This window comes from Mixophyes fleayi, chromosome 2 (assembly GCF_038048845.1).
Source record: "Mixophyes fleayi isolate aMixFle1 chromosome 2, aMixFle1.hap1, whole genome shotgun sequence".
Taxonomy (NCBI): Eukaryota; Metazoa; Chordata; class Amphibia; order Anura; family Limnodynastidae; genus Mixophyes; species Mixophyes fleayi.
This window is the reverse complement of record NC_134403.1, coordinates 250,588,154-250,601,199: the sequence shown is the minus strand read 5'-3', so window position 1 is coordinate 250,601,199 and position 13,046 is coordinate 250,588,154. Positions and strand designations below refer to the sequence as shown.

At 41.2% G+C, this 13,046-nt stretch overlaps 1 protein-coding gene across 1 annotated transcript in view; it reads left to right on the top strand.

Moving 5' to 3' along the window:
• Nucleotides 1-13,046, top strand: part of FGR (FGR proto-oncogene, Src family tyrosine kinase) — a 161,240-nt gene that overhangs the window by 59,824 nt on the left and 88,370 nt on the right. The window contains exon 2 of the mRNA XM_075195814.1: nucleotides 3,640-3,743. The gene's annotated coding sequence lies outside the window, so the exon portion shown is untranslated. The remainder of the gene's footprint in view (nucleotides 1-3,639; nucleotides 3,744-13,046) is intronic.

Genomic DNA, 13,046 nt, shown 5'->3' with positions numbered 1-13,046 from the left:
GTTGTGCAGGCATCAATGTATATAATTGCAAATGCACTTATTATGTTACATTGGGATGTGTCTTGTATGGAAATGTCTTGTTTGAAGTTGTAACTTTTCTTTGGGAATTCCCAAGTTAGCAAAAGAAAGGAGTGGACGTGTTTTTGAAACTGTCTAGAGACAGGTAAACTCATGCTAAATAGCCCTGTTCATCACTCAGTGACCAAAATGCCTGTTTAGCCTGTATACGCAACAGGGGGCTGCTGCCTTCCTGTCTGGTGTGGCTGCATCTCATATAATGCAAGCAGCAAGTTTTAGCATATGACAGAGTAGTGTAAATATTGTTAACTTTGCATTGCATGTAAATCCATGTTTGGGAAAGCATATTGTATCCTACTACTAAAAATAATTCAGACGTGTTGCAACAGGGGAGGATAAGGTGGCGGCATTACCCCCTGCCAGGAGTTATGTCACAACTGTAGAAAAAGGGGGCTGTTTGAGTATGTAATGTTCATACCATCTCTACCTTTCTGGATTTTACTAGTACCTTCAACTAGTTACAGTGACCTGTCCTTGTTAGGCCTACTTGAACTAATAAAACATAAATTTGCCTCAAGAAACTGCTTTGACGACTACTTACCCTGCTGTAAATTCCTGTGACCTACAGATTAGATCCAAATCTAATCCGTTCTCCGGTTGTTCTGAGGTGGAGCCAGCATTCCAGTACCAATGTTTTGCCCAGTACCTGTAATTCTGGGTGAACCATCCACAGCAACCCTGATCTGAAGGCAAGAGGTCAGGTATACCAGCTCAGGTGTACCAGCAAGGGGGTACCCTAGCAGCGAGAGTTACTCAGAAGGAAGAGGTTCTACGTGCAGGTGTAGGAACCTAGTGGTGGCAGCAGGCTCCTCCTATTACAACAGGAAGGGTGGATTTTGGATAAAGAAAGGGGATAGTGGCAAAGTAAGCCCAGCCTGTCTTAAGCAACAACAGACAGGGTGGCATAGGCGGTCCTTACTGTCACAGGTATATGTTTTGGGGTCATTACTGTTTTTCCATATCTATGAATGACTTACACACAATACTTAAATCAGCTTTTATCCATATGTCTGCGATTTATGCCATATTGTATGAGCATAGCTCAAAGTTCTCTGACCTTAAAATATGCTGAAATCTGATTTATTTCAGGTGGCACACTGGATAGCTGAAAACAAACTGTGTTTGAAAACACTGATAAAAACAGTGTCCAAGTTACTTGGGACAAAGGCTAAACTTGCAAAGTGAATGACACCTAATCTACTGATTAGAGTGAACTCCTTCACTTATAAAACGTCGGTATCCCGATATTAATACTTGAGTAAATATCTGGTCCTAGTCTTTCAGTTGTTTTGAATATAGACACCTTCATAAAAAATTAATTTAAAACTGAGTTTGCACTATAAGAAACAAATCCTGCCATACTCCCATGGCCAAAAAGCATATCAAACAACAGCTACTAATATTAATTATAGACTATGTCAATGTAGTTTATAGTACAGTCTCTCAAATTCACCTTAGCAAGCTTGATGAACTTTATAACTCGTTCTGTCATTTGGAGTTTGGTGTATAACTACAAAACACACCATTATAATATGCTGTCAGATCTAGACCGGCCATCCCTGGAGTCTAGAGGGTACTTTGCCTGCTTCTGGGGCAGCATGGTGGCTAAGTGGTTAGCACTTCTGCCTCACAGTGCTGGGGTCATGAGTTCAATTCCTGACCATGGCCTTATCTGTGTGGAGTTTGTATGTTCTCCCCGTGTTTGCGTGGGTTTCCTCCGGGTGCTCCGGTTTCCTCCCACACTCCAAAAACATACTAGTAGGTTAACTATCAAAAATTTACCCTAGTCTCTCTCTCTCTTTGTCTGTCTGTCTATCTGTGTGTGTATGTTAGGAAATTTAGACTGTAAGCTCCAATGGGGCAGGGACTGATGTTAATGAGTTCTCTGTACAGCGCTGTGGAATCAGTGGCGCTATATAAATAAATGGTGATGATGATGATGATGAAACTACCCAATAACCAATGGGCCAGATGCTGAGTTGAACTTACAGCAGTTTGTGTAGCGTAAATTACAAAAATTTTGCCCTGTGCATGCCCACAAAGAGATTATACTCATAAGCGTGTATTAACAGTTGCGCACATCTGAAACTTGAGGGCAGGTAGAAATACATGTTCCTGCAGTCCAGAAATATTAGTACCAGAGATTAAACTACGTTCACTGTTCCTGCAGTCCAGAAATATTAGTACCAGAGATTAAACTACGTTCACTGTTCCTGCAGTCTAGAAATATTAGTACCAGAGATTAAACTACGTTCACTGTTCCTGCAGTCCAGAAATATAAGTACCAGAGATTAAACTACGTTCACTGTTCCTGCAGTCCAGAAATATTAGTACCAGAGATTAAACTACGTTCACTGTTCCTGATTGGTTTGTTAAAGTGTGAATGTCCTATTTCAACAACATCAGGGTGGGTGGGAGGGCCCAAGGACAATTCCATCTTGCACCTCTAGCAAACTCTTGCAAACTGCCATCCTGTCTGCCACTGCAGTGCCACTCCTAAATGGGCCACATGTTTGTGCCGCCCACTTGTGTCGCTTAGCTTAGACATCCAGCTACCTTGGTGCAACCTTTTGGACTACAAAACAATATTGTGAGGTGTGAGGTGTTCAGAATAGACTGGAAATTAGTGGAAATGAATGTTATTGAGGTTAATAATAGTGTAGGAGTGAAAAAAAAATAAATATGGATTTTAGCACTTTTTATGCTTTTTTAAAAAAAAATCAGAACCCAAAACCCAAAATCAGAACCAAAACCTTTCGTGGGGTGTTTTGGCAAAACAAATCAGAACCCGAAACCTCAAGGTAATCAGAACCCAAAACCCAAAACACCAAAAGTGGCCGGTGCACACCCCTAATACTGAAGGAGTATTATATCTGCTGTATTATATCAAGCCTAACAGCAAATGTGTTTTTCACTATCAAAACAAAGGTTATCAAAGATTTCTTGTGCTTATGACCTGGTTGTGTGCATGCATGTGTGGGTATATGTATGCCTGACGTAAACCTGGCGTCTGTACTACAGGTGCAGAGTTGGAAACATTGAATACTCAACATGGGTAGAAATACGTTTTTTTTATGGCTAACTTTTTTTTTTACGAAAAAATTGCATCCAAAATACTTCCAAATCAGTATCATGCCTTCAGCTACCAGGCTCCCCATTTCTGGAACAACCTATCACTTAAATCTATCTTTCAGATCTTAAAACTCAACATTAAAAATATGTTGGTAATTGAAATGCTTAATGTTTAATGAGTTTTGTTTGTAAGTAGCTCACAATTGTGTATAATGGACCACATTTAATTACGAGTAGGTCCATCAGGAAGCCATGCAGCAACCTAGGTGGGGGGGGCAAATATTTCAGTGATATGCCCTGTATAAATGTGGTCTTTAAAATTGCCCTAGAATGGTAATGTCTCTTCCCCTGTAAAAGAGTGTGCCCTTATTCTACTATCAAAAGTGAAGTATCTAAACAGATTTTAGAACCAGAAGCCCATCACACTTACTAATGCTGATAGAAAGCTACTGGAAAAGATCATGTTTGATCATCTAATTTTTTTTTCAGGACAGTTGCTCTCACCCTCAACACCGCAGTGAAGATAAAAGGCACCTTTTCTGCAGTCCTAGTCATCTGGGACGCCCTGAAACTCTGCTGGTCCGGGAGACTTGGTAAGTACCTACTGGCTTTAGAGAGAGAGTGTTTCTAGGCTGTCTCTGGTAGATATGATCTCCCAGAGCAATTTATAGATTGACTTGTAGAGACAAGAAGAGCTTCCATTTGTGCAATGTTTGGTCAGGGGAAGTTTTCAGGAAAGATCTGAGGATAATGCAAATTTGCTCTTTTCTTTGTACTTGTCATTAATCCTCTGATATTTTCTAGACTCAGAAAAACCCCTAAGTTTCCTGGACAAGCATGATGACGATGGTTTTGCCCTCATGGATGTTTCCTATAGAGTTCATTATCAAATTTGGCAAAGGCCATTATGCAAAGCAGAATAAGGAGGAGAAACTGGAAACAGGCTCTTCCAATATAACTCAGTGGAGTGAAGCTCTCCCAATCACTGGCCAAACAAGCCTGAATTTATGCAAATGTTTCTCTGCAGACAGGAGACTTGGCCAAAAAGAAAACTCGTCTAAATAATGACAAAATCCTTCAGATTCTATCTTAGTTACCCATTCTGAAAATTAATTAGATGCTTAAAAAATTGACAGGGGATTACACTGTCCATGAGAAGTTAATGGACAACAAGATACTGCCCTTTGAACTAACAGCCAAACAGAAGCTTGCAGTAGGAGCAAATGCAGAGCCGACTCTTAAACCCACCTTAGCCAACAGCACCAATGTATCAAAACTTTTTACCATAGACATGGCATTGTCAAAGAATGTGTAAACAACACAACATTATTCAGGGGCCATGACAACATTGATTGATCTCCCCTACTGTGTGTTTCATGAAGATAGGGATTTTATAAATATTTTACAATGTACAAGCTTTTTATCCATCCTTGCTTCTACCTCTGCATATTCTCATTACTGACTGAATGAACACATTAACTAAAAGAGTAGTGTTAGATATTTATAGTTTTAAACAGACCTCGACAATCCTGGAGCCTTACAATAAAATAACATGAAGGAAACTGGGGGTATTTGGGGAATGAAAGATCTGAGATGTGGAAGGGGGAGATAATGAGGTAGGATAGTGCATCAGGAAGAGATGGGATAAATGAGTGTATAGAGGAGGAGGGAGTTGGGCAGGCATGAGTGGAGCAAAGAGGGCACGGAATTGCAAGGGAAACGTGTTTCTTATACATCTTGTATGGTTTAAGATGTTTGAAAGTATGTATGTAAAACTCTATTTTGTGTTTAGATATGTGTTTAAGTACATGCAGCAGTTATTTCACTGTAGTTGTAGGAAATATATGTTTCTTCTGAAATTTGCCTTAAATTTTGTTTTTGAGGCATGTTTGGGGAGCCTCAGATTAAGAAAAAGGCTGAGAACCCTGGTGTAGTGCAAGTTACACAAAGAATACATATGTATTGTTGGTTATTAAATTAGGTTTTAGTGCAGATTTGTAGCTTTGAACAATTTTAATAAGAAAAAAATCATTATCCTCAACTCAGGGATCTATCAATTTATCACATAGGGATGGATATTCCAATAGTCACTGATCACATCAAAATGTATAGATAGTGATAAGAGCTCAGAGAGCGTCACATTAGAAAATCTACGAAGATATATGCTCAGCTACAGTAAATATTTCATGTTACATTAATTCCTGTATTCCTGTTTTATTAGCATAAGTAAGACCAATATTATATGTGAAAATAGGAATGTAGGCAGTGGTAGAAGGGGTGGACTGCTGCTTTGATTGTATGGATAAAATAACTGATTAGTGAATGAAATTGTATCCTCCTGCTCCCTAACACTCTCTCCCTCCCCTTCTTTGTGTGGTGCACAGTGATCAAAGTGTACAGTCAGTGGTGGAACTACAATTGGTGCAGCAGGTGCGGTGCACTAAGGCCCATGGAGATAATGGGGAACTAGCGAGCTGTGGGCCCCGATACCCTCCTCCACACTTTCCTGCTCTACCCACAGCTCGCTAGTTCCACCTCTGTGTACAGTGACTGTCACAGAGGATCAGAGCCATTGAGCTATATTTTATTGTTAGGGTGTTTTGCTGCTCTCCACCTGTCACTATGTTCTGCCTCCCACCACGATCTCCTCTCCCTCCCTCTTCTCTTTCTGTCACATCAGTGCTGCCCTCCCTCCTGGTGCTGTTCCTATTGGAGGCATAAGCTGCGGTAAATATGAAGGAGATGAGATACAGCTCACACATGGCAATGCTAGTACTGTCCCTTCTGGTGCTGATATTGCTTGTTGCAGGAAAGCCAGGTAGGAGATTGCCACAATTGGTGTCATATCGGCTTAGCCAGGCACAGAAAAACCATAGACCTCTGTCCTGGGCAGGGCCGCCGAGAGGGGGGGGAGCGGGTACAGTTTACCCGGGCCCGGCCATGCCAGGGGGCCCAGGCCGGACCCTCGCTGCTAATTAAATTATTTTTTTATTTTATTTTATTTTTCTCTCTTGCGCTATTTTTTTTTAAACTTTTTTTATTTTTTTTCCTGCGGGGGGTCTTGGGTTTCTTGGGAGCTGGAAGAAAGAATAAATAATAAAAAAAAATACTCACGTGATCGCGCGGCGCCGTGTCCCTCCTCTCCTCTCTGTGATGTTATTGCATTAGATATGCTTAATGTTTGTAGACACTCCCTTATATGTTTAAGCTTGAATCTTTAGTGATGGTCCCTAAGACCATGGGGAATGCTGGGAAGTGGGTGTGGCCAGTGTGCAATGTACCCAGAGTCTGCAAATGGCTGAATAAAGAGCTCAGCAGTGCCCACCCATGCTTCAGTGTCCTGATGAACTGATTTACAAGTATATTAACAAAACATGGTGTCAGAAGAAGTTTTAACTGGACTGCTAGAGCTCAGAGTGTGAAAGGATCCTGCAGAAGTCTGTAAAGCTGTGACACGCAGTGTCTGAATATCTGCCTTGTGCTCTGGTCACATCAAACAGTGAGTAACTATGGATAGGCTGTCTCCTCCAGCAGGCATGCTCATGTCTGGCAACTTGTCTGCAAACTGGAAAAGATTTAAACAAAGGTTTAATATATATCTTGCTGCATGTGGAGCTGATGCAATGGAGGATAAAACAAAGTCATCCATCTTCCTCCATGTGATAGGAGAGGATGTGCTGGACATTTATAACAGTTTTCAGTTTGCTGAAGGGCAGAATATGGTGCTATCTTCTATAATGCAAAAGTTTGAAGATTACTTTGTGCCAAGGAAAAATGTGACATATGAAAGATATAAGTTTTTCACCTGTGATCAGAAGTCTGGAGAAGGATTTGATCAGTATGTTACAGAACTGCAATCACTCAGCAAAACCTGTGAGTTTGGTGATTTAAAGGACTCACTGATTAGAGATCGTATTGTCTGTGGAATACCTGATAATGGACTCAGAGAAAGATTGCTGAGAGAACAAGACCTAGAACTAGACAAGGCAATGACTATGTGCAGATCTGCAGAAATGACCAGACTGCAAGCCAAACAGTTACACAAGGAATCTGATACTACTGTACATGTGGTGAAGAAAACAGAGCCAAGCAAACCACCATTCTCTAAAATGAAGCAGTCTAAAATGCAATCTAATAGGAAAATCTGCAGTAGATGTGGAAATACTCACAATCCTAAAATGTGCCCTGCTTATGGTAAAACCTGCATGAAGTGTGCTGGACTTAATCACTTTGCCAAATGCTGTAGAACCAATAGTGAAACAAACAAAGTGCATGCCGTTGAACAAGCTACGTCTGAAGATTTTTTTGTGAATTGTATTGAACTTTGCAGTACAGACAAGAAAGAATGGATTGTTCCTTTAACAGTGAACGAGATTGTCGTTCCCTTTAAGCTTGATACTGGTGCGCAGGTGAATTTGATATCGTTTCAAGACTATAAGACTTTTAGAGTAAAACCTAAAATTCATCCAGCCAATGTGAAAGTTACAGGCTACACTGGGGAGGAAATTCCTGTGAAAGGTACATGCCTAGTGACCCTGAGCTACAAAGGACAAAAGTTCAAAACATCTCTACTGATTGTGGATAAAGATGTACAACCGATTCTAGGATTAAGTTCATGTGAGAAGCTTAACTTGATAAACAAAGTTTTCATGGTGACATCACAAGTAGAAGATGAATGCAAATCAGTGTTTACAGAATACAGAGACATGTTTGAAGGTTTAGGTTGTCTGCCTGGCGAGCATAAGATAAATCTAGACACGCAAGTTCCTCCAGTGATACACCCCTGTAGAAAAGTGCCATTTGCGCTGAGAGAAAAACTAAAACAGGAGTTAAACCGCATGGAAGCTTTGGGTGTGATACAGAAAGTTGATGAGCCTACTGAATGGGTGAGCTCCTTAGTAATTGTTGAAAAGAAAAATGGACAACTCAGAATATGTCTGGATCCAAGAGATTTAAATAAGGCTATTAAAAGAGAACATTTCAAACTACCAACCAGAGATGAAATCATGTCACAGTTTGCGGGAGCAAAATGGTTCAGTAAATTGGATGCATCTTCAGGATTCTGGCAAATGAAGCTAGATGAAGCCAGCTCAATGCTGTGTACATTTAATACCCCAGAAGGTCGATACAGATGCCTTCGACTACCATATGGGATATTGTCTGCTCCAGAAGTATATCACAAAAGGATACACATGATTTTTGAACACATTCCAGGTGTTGAAACAATGATGGATGACATTATTGTCTGGGGATCTACAAAAGAAGAACATGATTCTAGACTGAGACAAGTAATGGAACTTATCAAGAAGGTGAATCTAAAGCTGAACAAGGACAAATGTGAATTTGGTGTGAAAACACTTACCTTTATGGGTGACGTGGTCTCGGAGGAAGGTGTGAAGCCTGACCCGAGGAAAATATCAGCCATAATAAACATGGAACGTCCTAACAACAAAGACGACGTGAGAAGATTCCTAGGAATGATTACTTACTTAGGAAAGTTTATTTCTCAACTCTCCGAACAAACAGCACCTCTAAGATGGTTGTTGGACAAAAATAATGAGTGGATGTGGTCACATGAACAAGAAGAAAGTTGGCAAAACTTGAAATGGACCATCACAGAGCAACCGGTACTAAGATTCTTTGATCCTACAAAAAGTATAAGAATTTCAGCAGATGCCTCGCAATTTGGCCTAGGCTCAGTGTTGTTACAAGAACATGAGGATACATGGCAACCGGTAATCTATGCATCAAGAGCATTGACAAGTGCTGAAACAAGATATGCTCAGATAGTAAAAGAACTTCTAGCAATCACATATGCATGTGAGCGATTTCATCAATTTGTGTATGGTCAAGCGTTTACAGTGGAAACTGACCACAAGCCATTGGTAGCTATCATGGCTAAATCGTTACATGACTGTCCCATGAGAATTCAACGAATGCTTATAAGACTACAGAAATATGATGTCCAATTGCTGTACTGTCCTGGTAAATACATGTACATTGCTGACACACTTTCCCGTGCTGTGAACAAAAGTGAAGGTTCCGAAAGTCTGATGGATAAAGAGATAGACGCATATGTTAATTTGATTGTAGCTTCTCTACCTGTGTCTCTTGCAAGACAAGAACAGATAAGAAAAGAAACAGAGACAGACATCACAATGAAAGTGTTACAAGACATCATTCTGAAAGGATGGCCAGCAGAAAAAAATGCGTGCCCACTGTCTATTCATGATTATTGGATGTACCGCACTGACCTTACGGTTGTCAATGGTATTATTTACAAAGGCAATAGAATTATTATACCTGCACGACTAAGAAAAATTATGCTGTGCAAGATACACGAAGGCCACTTAGGAGAAGAGAAATGTAAACGGAGGGCGCGTGAAGTGATGTATTGGCCAAGAATGAACCAGGACATAGCACAGACAACAGCTATATGTGAACTGTGTCTTACGTACAGACCAAAGCAACAAGTCGAGCCGCTGAGTCCTCATGCAGTGCCAGAGAGACCATACCAGAAGGTAGGCGCAGATTTGTTTGATTGTATTGGAAAAACGCACATTGTCGTGACTGATTATTATTCTAATTACCCTGAGGTGCAGACTCTACCTACAACTACTAGTAAAGCCATAATCAGTTGCATTAAGTCAATCTTTGCAAGGCATGGTGTTCCTATGGAAGTGTTCACTGACAATGGACCTCAGTTTTCCAGCGCTGAATTTAGACAGTTTGCTGAAGAGTGGGAATTTGTCCATGCAACATCGAGTCCCCACTATCCACAGTCAAATGGGTTGGTGGAAAGTTCAGTAAAAACTGTAAAGAGTATAATGAAAAAAGCACAAGACGGCAAAGAAGATTTCTACAAAAGTCTTTTAATCTACCGCAGTACACCTCTACAGAATGGACTCTCTCCTGCACAAATGCTGATGGAAAGGAGGATTAGAGCAAATCTTCCGATAAGTGATGAACTGCTTAATACTAGAGATGGACGGGTCCGGATCTCCGAGAACCGAACCCACCCGAACTTTGGGTATCCGAGTACCGAGCTGAGCAGCTCGGTACTCTCCCGCCCATTCCGAATCCAAATCGAGGCCGAACGTCATTGTGACGTCGTCGGATCTCGGGGCTCGGTTCTCGCGATACTTCAACTTTATAAATACACGCCTCCACAGCAATCCATCGCCATTTGACAGAGGGAGAGAGCAGGGTGTAGTCATAGGCTAATTAGAGCAAGGACAGAGAATACAATATTGTTCTTGCAATTGCTCTAACCAAAATCGCTAGTGCAGAGAGGAGGATAGAGGTTTATTATTTTTTCTTCATATTTGGCACTCCCCAGTGCTTTTGGGGTGTCCCCCATAATTGTGCATAAATATTTCTGGCTGTCAAAAGTCATATCTGTCAGCAGTATCTACTAAATAATTTTTAGCACTCCTCAGTGCTTTTGGGGTGTCCTCCCTAATTGTGCATTAATATTTCTGGCTGTCAAAAGTCATATCTGTCAGCAGTATCTACTAAATAATTTTTAGCACTCCTCAGTGCTTTTGGGGTGTCCTCCCTAATTGTGCATTAATATTTCTGGCTGTCAAAAGTCATATCTGTCAGCAGTATCTACTAAATAATTTTTAGCACTCCTCAGTGCTTTTGGGGTGTCCTCCCTAATTGTGCATTAATATTTCTGGCTGTCAAAAGTCATATCTGTCAGCAGTATCTACTAAATAATTTTTAGCACTCCTCAGTGCTTTTGGGGTGTCCTCCCTAATTGTGCATTAATATTTCTGGCTGTCAAAAGTCATTTCTGTCAGCAGTATCTACTAAATAATTTTTAGCACACCTCAGTGCTTTTGGGGTGTCCTCCCTAATTGTGCATTAATATTTCTGGCTGTCAAAAGTCATATCTGTCAGCAGTATCTACTAAATAATTTTTAGCACTCCTCAGTGCTTTTGGGGTGTCCTACCTAATTGTGCATTAATATTTCTGGCTGTCAAAAGTCATATCTGTCAGCAGTATCTACTAAATAATTTTTAGCACTCCTCAGTGCTTTTGGGGTGTCCTCCCTAATTGTGCATTAATATTTCTGGCTGTCAAAAGTCATATCTGTCAGCAGTATCTACTAAATAATTTTTAGCACTCCTCAGTGCTTTTGGGGTGTCCTCCCTAATTGTGCATTAATATTTCTGGCTGTCAAAAGTCATATCTGTCAGCAGTATCTACTAAATAATTTTTAGCACTCCTCAGTGCTTTTGGGGTGTCCTCCCTAATTGTGCATTAATATTTCTGGCTGTCAAAAGTCATAACTGTCAGCAGTATCTACTAAATAATTTTTAGCACTCCCCAGTGGTTTGCGCTCAGAATGGATTCAAAGCAGTCCACATATGATCTGAATGAGCAACCAGGTTCTGTCACCAGTCCTGATGTTAGTGTTCCCAGTACGTCATCTGGCCAAGGCGATGTCAAACAACAGAGTGTTTTCAAATTAGTGCAAAAAACAAAAAACAAAAATTTTTTTACTGTATTGAAGCGAAAAAGAAGTGTAACTGAGCAAAAGTTAAGTGACGATAAAAAAAAATTGCAAGCATGCCATTCTACACACGCAGTGGCAAAGAGAGAATGAGGCCTTCACCTTTGGCTATTAGTGGCAGATCCCAAAAAGTTACCCAGCCTACAATTGGTGCACAACTACTGTTACGCGTCAAAGCCGAGCTGCAAGATAACAGTGAGGCATTACAGGAGAATATTTGCTCTGATTCACAAATGACAACAATCCCTGTGGAGAGTCCATCCAACAGTGGGATGTCTAATCGTGAGCATTCTGCTGATGTGTGCCTTAATAGCCCGAGTGTAGCCGGTGATACCCAAATTGAGGATGCCACTTTGGAATTAGAAGAGGATGAGGGGGAGATTTGTGTAGGCGACGAGGGCGCTAATGAGGATGTTGATGAGGATGAGGTTGTTTGTGTAAGTCCTGCACCAGTGGCAGCAGTTCTGGCACGTGACAAGAAAAAGGCCATTGTCATGCCTGGGCATAAAACAAAAAAATCCACTTCTTATGTGTGGAATTATTTCTACCCAAATCCAGACAACAATTGTATAGCCATTTGTAGTGTATGTGAAGCCACAGTCAGTCGAGGGAGGGACCTTAACCATCTTGGAACCTCGTCTATGTTACGCCATTTAACGAGAGTTCATGGCAAAGTGTTGGGAAAAGCTGAAAGTTCTTCCCAAAAGAATACAAGCACTCCCTCATCAGCTAAGACCCTCCGCTCACCGACATACCGACGGCTACAAAATACACCCACCACACCATCCTCATCAATGTCCTCAGTAGCGCTCGGAGTTAGCCCGGCATCCCACTTAAGGCTGGATGACTCCGGCACTATTATTGATTCCTCTGAAGAAAGCGTTAGTCCTGCTGCTGCTGTTGCTGCTGCTGGGGGTGAATCGTCATCCCAGAGGCAGGTTAATAAAATGAGCAGTCCTACATTTCAGCAATTAACTGTGAAACAATCATTTGCGAGGGGAAGCAAATATGACAGCAGTCACCGAGTCGCCAAGCGAATCACAGACGCCATGGCTGCAATGTTAGTGTTAGATCTGCGTCCAATCTCCACAATAAACGCAGCTGGTTTTTCACAGTTAATTGAGGTTTTGTGTCCGCGTTACAGAATTCCATCGCGACACCATTTCTCCCGTAAAGCTATTCCACAACTATACCAAAAAGTGTGTAAAAATGTAGAGATTGCGCTGAAAAATGCCATTCTGCCCACTGTTCACTTAACCACAGATATGTGGACAAGTGGAAGTGGCCAAACCAAAGACTATATGACTGTGACAGCCCACTGGGTTGGTCATTCACCTTCACCAGCAGGAACAGCAGCAGCATGTACACCACTAC